Below are 11,045 nucleotides of genomic sequence, written 5' to 3'. Positions count from 1 at the left end.
TGGTAAAAATTTTATCCTTCAACCATAAGATATCTTCTTCAATCTTCAAGTACCAAGAACAAGGTAAGGTTTTATAGGTGTTGAAAATGGGTTTATGGAAAGAAATCCAAAAATATTATTTGTATAACGGGTCGTGATTTTCTGACTCGATTTTTTTTCACTCGGTCTATACTCGGCTGACGTGGCAAGGGCACAGAAACAAGAAAAACGATGTATGGTTCTGTGCCCTTATCACATCAGCCAAGTATTGTTTGAGTGAAAAAAATCGAGTCAGAAAATCATTAGCCTTGTATAATATCTGAAAATTTCTCAAATATTTAAAAAAAAAAAAAAAAAAACTTATTTGGATAAATCCAAACAAAACTGAATGGATCCTGCTAAATAATTGCATAGTTAGATAAGGGGTGGAGTTACATAGTGGCCCCCCACTGAAATTTCTAAAAACAAAAATAGTGATTTAGAAGCGATGATTTAGCCCCTCACGTTTTGATTGATGACATGCAGCTCTTAGCCTCGATCTCCGGTGACTATACTAATGAAAAATGACTTAAGTACCCTCACTTTCAACCTTTATTCAATTTTTTTGAAAAATAATGTGATTTAACGCCCCCGCCTTTTGGTCAATATTAGAGATGCACCTGTGTTTGCGTCCGTTGCAGGGACCCCACTATACTTTAAAAAAAATTGGTGATTTAGTTTCCCAAATTGTGATATATATTAAAAATATTGCGGTGTTTTTCAAACTGATGACATGCAGCCTTGATCTTCCTAAATTAATGAAAACCGTTATTAAGTCTCAAGAAACATAGTGATAAAGTTTGAATTCAGTAATTATTCAACGGAGATTCAATTTCGATTAATCTTTGATAAATTTGAAAAAGTTTCTTAAAAAAGTCGAGAAAATTTTTAGAAATGTAAAATATGTTTTTAAGAGTTTCTTGCTAAAATCCATCATCTTCAACTCCCTAAAAATATTTTCCTATTCTTGAGATTTTAATGTTGAAGAAAATAAAATTTGGGGATATCAAGTCTAAACCAAATTTTTTTATATTACAAAGTCCTAAGATATATAGTTTTAGTGGGAATCCTCCACTATTATTATGAGGATTATTGATTAAATATAATTTATCGTAACGAGACTAACATTTGCATAGAAAGGAATCAAACTTATTGGCCAACAATTATAATTAACACTTAGCCCCAACTGACCAAAAATCATGTCTCCATCCCTATTTTGAAGAAGATATCTGCTTGGGGGGAGAGAGAGCAAATTGTTATTGCTTTTTCTCTTTTTCTTTCCTTTGTGATTGGGTGTAGGGGAATCGAAACGTGGATACCTTTAATATGGTGATGCACAGAAAAGTATAAAAGTATAGTGTGAAACACACACTACACTCTAAAGAAAAAAAGCAAAAGAAACATAAACACAAGCAAGAGAAATAAGCACTGTTGATCTCTTGTAACAACATATAAGAGTGGAACTATCAATGATGTTTGTGAAGGGATATTGTCTGCAATTTTTTGGAGAACGACTCCCACTTTCTCTCTTTAAGTGGACCATTGCAACGTTATCTTCTCTTTCCCATTTTTTTAAAAATTATTTCTACTGAGTGCTATAGTTGAAGTGACATTTTTACCTTTCATTATGTGAAATTAAAAGACAAATGTATAATTGACTTTGTGGAGGGATAAAATCGTCCTTCATCCAAATCATTCATCCGTACCATCAACATGTATTTAGAGGTGGACATGTGGCATTATTTGAAGATGACTCTATCTTATTAATAAACAATCTCAATTTAAGAGAATTATTTTCCTTTTTATGTAATTATTAATTTGGATAAAAAATAATATGATCAATTATAACTTAATTAGAGTTATGACTCTTTTTAAGATTTTTCTATTTAAAAATCTTGAGGTCATCATAAAAAAGATGATATAAGAGGAGGAAAGAAGAGGAAAAAACTGAGAGGAGTTTATATAACCATGAGATTTATAGTGAAACGGTTCTCGAACTCGTAAAAGTAAGTATATTTGTTGAATCACATAAAAAATCAGTGACTTATCTGATTGATTTATCACAAAGTCGACCTCTACAAGTTTCATAGGCTTATTTGAAAACAACGTTGTTAAATTTTAAAATAGACAAGAAAAAAAAAATGAAACAACATTGAGTTTTTATTTTAATTTATAGTTTAATGTTATTAATCAAAAATTTTTCAACAAGCAAGGAGATGGTGGCCAACAGAGTAAACTCCTTAAGCCTTTCCAACTTAGTTAAGTTGCATCTTCAAATAATATTTATGTGCTAGTGTTCTTAAACAATATTTGCTATTATTTACTATAATAAATTCTAGGAAATCGGTCTTCAAGAGAAGCTTTTACCTCTAGAACAGGAATTACTGTCACCCATTGGGATGAACTAAAATAGGGCCAATACCATACTTTTAAAATTTGAAAACTCAAATTGAATCAAATAACCAGCCAATCAAGTCCAATTGATGATTCATGAGTTTTTTCAAATGAATCTAGTAAAAATGTATATATTATATATTATATATATAGGGTCCTGTTCAGCACCAAACATTTTGGCCAACATTTTAGCCAACCATTTTTGTCCTACATGGGTTAGAAGTTTTGGAATTGGCTGATTTTTGGTGATAATGATCTCCTCACCGTAGAGATCATCCTCACCAAAAATCTAACCCATGTTTTGAAAAATGTTTTGCCAAAATGTTTGAGTCAAACATTTTGGCAAAACATTTTTCAAAACATGGGTTAGAAGTTTTGGGATGGGCTGATTTTTGGTGAGGATGATCTCTACGGTGAGGAGATCATCATCACCAAAAATCAGCTCATTCCAAAACTTCTAACCCCATCAAAAATGATTTACAAAAAATGGACGGTCCACGATTTTTCAACTTGTAAACATGAGGCTAGAAGTTTTGGAATGGGCTGATTTTTGGTGAGGATGATCTCCTCACCGTAGAGATCATCCTCACGACAAAAATGGTTAGTTAAAATGTTGGCCAAAATGTTTGGTGCTGAACGGGACCCTATGTTTGGTGCTGAAGGACAAACATTTTGGCCAACATTTTAACCAACCATTTTTGTCTTACATGGGTTAGTATATAGGGTCCCGTTCAGCACCAAACATTTTGACCAACATTTTAACCAACCATTTTTGTCTTAGTTAGAAGTTTTGGAATGGGCTGATTTTTGGTGAGGATGATCTCTATGGTGAGGAGACCATCCTCACCAAAATCAGCCCATTCCAAAACTTCTAACCTCATGTTTACAAGTTGAAAAATCGTGGACCATCCATTTTTTATAAACCATTTTTGATGGGGTTAGAAATTTTGGAATGAGATGAGTTTTGGTGATGATAATCTCCTCACCGTAGAGATCATCTTCAAAAAAAATCAGCCAATTCCAAAACTTCTAACTCATGTTTTGAAAAATGTTTTGCCAAAATGTTTGGTGCCGAACATTTCCCATATATATATATATAGGGTCCCGTTCGCCACCCTTAGTTTTACCACACACTTTAACAAACACGTTTTGTCTTACATGGGTTAGAAGTTTCGGAATGAGCTGATTTTTGGTGAGGATGATCTCTATGGTGAGGAGATCATCCTCACCAAAAATCAGCTCATTCCAAAACTTCTAACCCCATCAAAATTGATTTACAAAAAATGGACGGTCCACGAATTTTCAACGTGTAAACATGGGGCTAAACATTTCGGAATGGGCTGATTTTTGGGGAGGATGATCTTCTAATCATAGAGATCATCCTCACCAAAAATCAACTCATTCCAAAACTTCTAACCCATGTAGGACAAAAAACGTTTGTTAAAGTGTGTGGTAAAACTTAGGGTGCTGAACATTTCCCATATATATATATATATATGGGAGCGGTTTAACAACCCTAAAGCTTGCCAAACATTTTTCAAAAAATGGGTTAGAAACTTTGGAATGAGTTGATTTTTTGTGAGGATGATATCTTTGGTGAAGAGATCATCCTCTCCAAAAATCAATTCATTTTGAAATTTCTAACCCTAATTTACATATTGAAGAATCGTGAATCGACCAATATTTTTGAATCACTTTTGATGGGGTTAGAAGTTTTGGAATGGGCTGATTTTTTATGAGGATGATCTCTATGAAAATGTTTGGCAAACTTTAGGGCTGCTGAACCGCTCCCTATATATATATATATATATATATATATATATATATATATATATATATATATATATATATATATATATATAAATGTTTTTTTAATTTTAATATAAATAATATTTATATTTTATTATGTAAAAAAAATATAAAATATAGCCAACTAATTTGAAATGGGTTATATGACTTATAATATTACTACAGTTTGCCTATACCTACGGCACATGCATCCTCCTTGGAGTTAAATGGGTAAAAGAGAAAAGATGATAATGTTAGAGGGGTATTATTGAAAAAAGACTTAACAAGAAAATTTTATCAAATTGGAGGGATGTTATTGACAAAGAGGGGTGGGGAGGAAATAAAACACAATAAAGTTGAATGGGTGAAGAGAAAAGACATTAAAGGGGTCATGTGGACCCACTCCATTGTAGTTCGAGTAAGACGTTTATAACCCCACAAAATTATAGCTGGAGTGCGATCCACTATTGTTTTTATTATATAGATGAAGTATATAATATTAACTTTAAATTTTATATTCTATAATGAATTATTTATCATCAAAACTATAATTATTGGGTATGGTCAAACTTATAATTAATATTATATTACTTTCTATATAGTAAAATGAGTTATTTATTAATATTATTCTTTACACCATTTTAATATAAAATTAGTTTATATAATAACAAAATAAAATTAGTTTTTATAACAACAAATTTATATAATAAAACACAATGATGAACCCCAATCAACTATAATTTTGTGTCGAATGAACATCCCCACTCAACTATAAAGGAGTAGGGTCCACACTCCACACTACCTCACTATTGCCTTTCCTCTTCGCCCCCTTCCATTGTATTATATTTCATCTTCTCTACAATAATATTCCTCCAATATAACTCTGTCTCTCTTTTTGCCCCCCTTAACATCAAAGAGGATGCCCATGTCATGTTGTAGGCAAACTCTAGTTATTCTATATTATTAAATATTTTGTAGAGAACAATCAACTTGATATTCATAATTTTTTTATTAGTAGGCTAAGAATTGTTCCTAGGTCTAGACATCGTCACCTGTCGACTCTACCAACTATGCTAACTATCACTTGCTAGAAGTAAATGTTGTAATTTTGTGTTTTGTGTTTTGGTTTTGTGTCCTTGAAACAAAAAGATTCTAAACAATAATAGAATGAAAAAGCATGAAGAAATTGGAAGAACTTATTGGTGATTAAGGCACGAAAAAGTTGTTGTCCTTAAAAGTAATTTCGCCCCCTTAGAAATGAATTTGCAGTACAGTCGATCTCAGGTATTTAGTTTCCAAGATTCAACTGTCACAGTCTATACTAACTATGATTCTACTAATTGCGCACTCGAAAATAGTGGACTTATGTCAAACTCGATCGAATCGAACGTTGTACAAGCAACAAGATATTGTTAAAAAAAAAAACATATGAAGAGAGAGATCAAACATTAGGAAAGGATTTGTTTTATAGACAATAGGCCCAACGGTTCACTAAAGTAATCATAGATACGTTTAGACCTTAATTGGCATGTTTCTGAATGTTGGAGGATCCAAATGGTTAACACATTAACTCTAAAGATTAGTCAGATCAATGGTTGAGATGAAAAGTGGGTTTTTCACGTGAATCCATGTGAGGTTTAAATTCGGAATTTGCACCCCCCCCCCCCAGCACGCATCGCATGTGCACACACGCACTAAGATTTTCCAATGGATTGGCCCCAAAACACAATGAGTATCAATCTCATGATGTCTTGGGCCCCTATGTACGTGAGGTTCACTCTCTTTCTCACTCACATCCAAGCAAGAAAGAGAGTGAGATCCTTTATTAGTACAATACAATTTTTGTATTTATTTGATGTGGGACTAAAGATTTAAAGAGTTGTCTCCACAATTCTCACAAACAAGAAAATTAAGAGAATTTTTAATTTTCAACTTATATAAAAAATGAAAAAATTCACTTAGCTTAGGTTTTATCAATCAAGGAAATCTGTACACTTTACAAATAATACTCAAGAGGTCTTGAATTCAAATCTTACCCCCAACAAAATACATGAATAAAATTATGAATTTTACAACAGTAAGAAATAATATATTATTTTAAGTTATTTTTCTACTCAACAATTCCAATTTAATATTTTTATTTTTAGAAAAAAAATAGTCTCAAATGACATTATATGCAAAACACTAAACATAGATCAAGATGGAAAATTATATCTAGGGATTCTTGTGAAAATTACATCTGGAGATTATTGAGGGAGTCTTTATTAGTCAATGGGAAAACCTTTGTTTTTCTCCCATACTAGCCATATTGTTTTATGGAAAATTATATCTAAGGAATTTTCACCTTAACCATTTCCATTACTTGTGGGGTTTGAGGCCATGCCATTCGGAACTACCTTTTATAAGCTGTCATTAGCTTCTTTCAAAAAATTGCTCACTTCCTTTAAAATGTATCTTTTTGGTAGAATAAAAGAAAAATCTTCAACTTATTGAAAATATTTTAAATCTAAACATGGTAGAAAACTAAGAGCTCTTTTTTGTTTAAAAAAAAAAATCCAAACAGTTATAATTGAAAAACTATTATACAATTTTAAAATAAAATAAGTTTTATTTCCATTTCTTTTAAAGAACTGAAATTCAAAAGTTGTTTAGGATTGTTGAATATATAAGACTTTTTATTTGTACTCTCATGTTATTACTATGTTTGTAAGATTTTGAAACTAGATTGCTTTCCCCCTTTGAATTTTCAATAGACCCTCCTAAAAATATTTTGATTATTAAGTTAATTCTGAAATTGATAAAGTTTAGCTTAGAAGAGATGAAGATTTCAGACATTATTTTATTCATTGGGATAATTATCTATAAAATTTTGGGATCCTTGGACTAAATGTTGGCTCTTATGTTAGTGCTATGCTTCTTGTGTACACTTGTGTTATGATGTCATTTTTCGGAATTTATCCTTTGTATGTTTTTGATAGGTTAACATAATTAAGCAAAATGAGATGAAGATGATGAAAGATGAAGAGTCTATCTCTTTCTTTCAAATTACGACAAAATATAAAATAAATAAATAAACTAACTACAGATTCGAAAAATGATCTTAAATACCCATTAACAAACATACAAAATTACCTCTCAAAGAAAATTACAAAATAAAACCCTTAGACCAGAAAAAAGCTAACGAAAACAATCGAAAAAAACTTCAAGTGTGATTTTATATTAATAGAACATTGACAAAGTTACGATTTTAAATTAACTGAACTTTGTCAAATTGGTGTTAAAATTCAATCCATATGCTTTCCTGTGATGGTTACGATTTACATATGTCGGGTAAGCTCACCTCTTGGATTAATTTCCATGAGTACATTTGCAATTGTCAAATGATATCTAATCGACGATTTTTGGTTGATTGGCAATTCCATATAAACACGTGCTTCGGCTTTTATGCAATTCATTTATTAATAGGTGTCGGAAAAGAGAAAATTTGGCGTGAGGGATGATCCGAGTCTGACTAGGCTGCATTGTTTCGGCTCGTGGCCTACATACATATTCCATGGCCTAGTGTTTAGTCTCTCGATTCCTGATGCTTGAGCTATTTTTCCCTTAAACTATAATAAGAGAAGGTGAGTATTGTTGATTGAAATCTATCTTAAATTTTTTTTAATCACAGAAATATTTCTCACTAATGGATAGATAATCTATCAATAAAATAAAATAATATTTTTTATCTTTAAAATGAACATAATGTGAAATGGCAAGTGCCCACTTCTTTTAAGACTCGTATCATAATAGCATGTGATGTAAGAATAGACTACTTGGAAGAGGTAGGTATACGAGCTATTGAATCTGAACCAGTAGCATGGCCTAAGAAGGGTAGATCGAGGAGGAAAAAGTCTTGGTGCTACTTAGATCCCTAATTGACAATAAATTCAAATATATAAGATCAACTCTTATCAGATTTTAAGATTATTTGGCTCAATTCATTTTTTTTAGTTTAATTTCTCTTGGAATTGTTCGGAGTAGAGTTAAATTCATTTTTTGATTTTTTTTTTTCTGGAATTCCAAACAATATCCAAGTTTTATCTTTATTTGATTCATTTGCTTGCTTAGCCAAAAAACAAAGAATAAATAACCCATGTCATTTCATTCCATCTAGATTATAATCATACTGAACCGAGATATCTCACTCAACTTCATTTTTTTTTTTTTTTTTAACTTGGACTTATCAAATGCAGTTAGTATTAAAAGGTAAATTTCAAATAAAAAAAAAAATAGTGATTCCATAGGTAAAGAAATCGATCCAAGAACAATACATAAAGAAAATTAAATCAAGATGCACCACACACAAAACACAAAGATTTTTATGTGATTTCAATAAGATTGAGGTATGTACATGAATCACACTGATTCTGCTATGAAAAAAAAAAAAAACACAATTATAAATTACAGTTCGACCGGTGGGGACATGTAGTTTGATTAATAGTTACTGTTTATTGACCAGTAATATCAGGCTCCACAACACCATATGTTTCTAGGGGTAACTTATAAGCTGTTGCGATGTCGTTGTTATACTAGTTATAAATGCTATTGTCCTAAAATCAATGATGTTGGACACTAGGGAGGGACAACCCATTGATTCCCCCTTGAATTATCAAAACTTTTTATGACTTTTAATCACAAAATGAAGTAGAAGAAGAAAGAGAGGTTCTCTTTCTCTTCTGAAACTCTCTCATTTTGTTTTTCTTTTCCAATAAAATATCTTATCTGCATTATTTGATCTTATGAACTGTCTTGTCTGAATTCCCATTTTTCAAATCTTAGGGATAAATTATGTGGACCCATTTCATTTATTTACAAAGAAAAAATTTTAGGAGAGGTCCTTTCAAGTTTTAAAACAACAACAACAACTAAAAAAAAAAAACTCTCCTAATCCATGTCACACTAAAAGTGGAATACTTCAACTAAACAAATTTGGATAATTTCATTTTATCCTGTCTAGCATGATTTTAAAAACGTTATTGACTTCCTACCACATTGCCCTCAGCACTGTTTGCAGAGAACCATTGGTTTCTCTTGATTGTACAACATTCGTATCTCGGGAAAAAGCATCTATGGTTTCATGCACACACCGTCTTAAAGGCAGTTCTATTTTCGAAGTCAGTTTAGCATTTTTCTTTTAAAGTTAATTTAATATTTTTCTTTTAAAAATCATCCAAGATCGAGATAACTCGAGTGTATTGTTTGTGAACAAGTAGGATATTTAATGTCTATAGTATTAGTGTGACTTTAATTTGTCCAATATTTTGAAAATATTGGTTGAGTCAATTTTGATTTTGTATATATATTTTTTTAAATAATTAATTTTATAGTGATGTACATATTTATTATCTGAATAAAATCTGATCTTTTAATTGATCACCATGTAATTACTTATTTTATAAGAATTTATTATTTAATATTATTTAAATATAAATATATGTTAATTGATAATTTAAACTGAGTTAAACGATCTAATCTCTGGCTAACAAGATGATTTATGTATTCGGGTGAGTCAACTCGTTATTGCAATGGGAGACTGAACTACAACACTATTCATAAAATTCTGCAAAGAAAACATAAAAAAAAAGTTGGCCCATGCAGGTCTCGAACCTGCGACCTTCGCGTTATTAGCACGACGCTCTAACCAACTGAGCTAATAGGCCATTTTCGTTTGATGACATTATCAATTAATTTATAAAACCTTTTTTAAGTATCAAATTCAAAAAGTTTCCCAAAGAGAAAGACCCATATTATTAATTATATATAGAATGTGAGGATAAGGAAGAGCTTGAAGAAATTGTGTAGTTGAAACCATGAAAGGGCAAGAGTGTCGTTCAACCTCTTCTTGTGCAGCATGCAAGTTCCTCAAGAGGAAATGCACACCAAATTGTATCTTTGCACCTTACTTTCGATCCGACGAATTGCCCAAATTTGCCAAAGTTCACAAGGTGTTTGGTGCAAGCAACGTGAGTAAGATCCTTAGTGAAGTCCCCGTGGAACGACGAGCCGACACGGTTAACTCGTTAGCTTACGAGGCGGAAACTAGACTCATGGATCCTGTTTATGGTTGTCTAGGAACCATGGCTTTGTTGCAAACCAAAATGGCTCAGCTCCAACATGATCTTTCCATAGCAAGAGCTCGTCTTGCTCATTATTCGGCTAAAGCCAATCATGATGCCATGCCTTTTAATCACGATTTTGAGTTTTCTGATGGAATGAGAAGTGAGACCACTTATACTTCTAATTCTAATTCTAATTCTTTGGAATTTCAACAACCATGGTCATTCCATGTTCCTCCTATTGGAACTTCATTTCCACCATAATATATCTCTCCCAAATTATGTTTTAATGTTTATTATCAGTTATACTTCATTGGTGTTGGCTTTCCATCAATGGGTGCCTTTGTAATGTTAATAAATCATCAGTATAGTTTTCTTTTTCTTTTTCTTTTTCTTTTCTTTGTAAATAAAGTTGGTGGGATCAAACCCACACCACATTTCAGTTGCAGTAAAGAACATCAACCAATTTAGCTCTGTGTGTTCAGGGGTTTTTTTTCTGACATTATCTGAGAAGAAAACAGTAAAAGAATTGAAGAACAGTTCGCATCTATCTATAATTTGAGATGGACTGTTGTAACTTTTAATGACGTTTGAGATGCGAGTCGAATAGTTTCCTACTCACCAATACTGATTTTCTACATATACGTGTTTGGCAATCATGAACAATATACTCCCTCCTCCATCTGAGCCCTCCTATAATATTAAAAACTTTCATATAAAAATTTAAATATATATCAATCAACCCTT

The 11,045-nt window shown here is 31.6% G+C and overlaps 1 non-coding gene and 1 pseudogene across 1 annotated transcript; one reads left to right on the top strand and one right to left on the bottom strand.

Annotated features, from left to right (window-relative positions):
- Nucleotides 1–9,828: 9,828 nt before the first annotated feature.
- TRNAI-AAU (transfer RNA isoleucine (anticodon AAU)) lies at nt 9,829–9,902 on the bottom strand. The gene has a single exon. It is a non-coding gene; the product is annotated as a tRNA-Ile (tRNA).
- A 150-nt stretch (nt 9,903–10,052) lies between these two features.
- On the top strand, nt 10,053–10,562 carry LOC147386354 (LOB domain-containing protein 21 pseudogene; annotated as a pseudogene).
- Nucleotides 10,563–11,045: the final 483 nt, after the last annotated feature.

Source organism: Akebia trifoliata, chromosome 14 (genome assembly GCF_017979445.1).
Source record: "Akebia trifoliata isolate Shusen 1 chromosome 14, ASM1797944v1, whole genome shotgun sequence".
Classification (NCBI taxonomy): Eukaryota; Viridiplantae; Streptophyta; class Magnoliopsida; order Ranunculales; family Lardizabalaceae; genus Akebia; species Akebia trifoliata.
The sequence above is the reverse complement of the archived record's forward strand: the minus strand, read 5'-3'. Positions and strand labels throughout refer to the sequence as shown.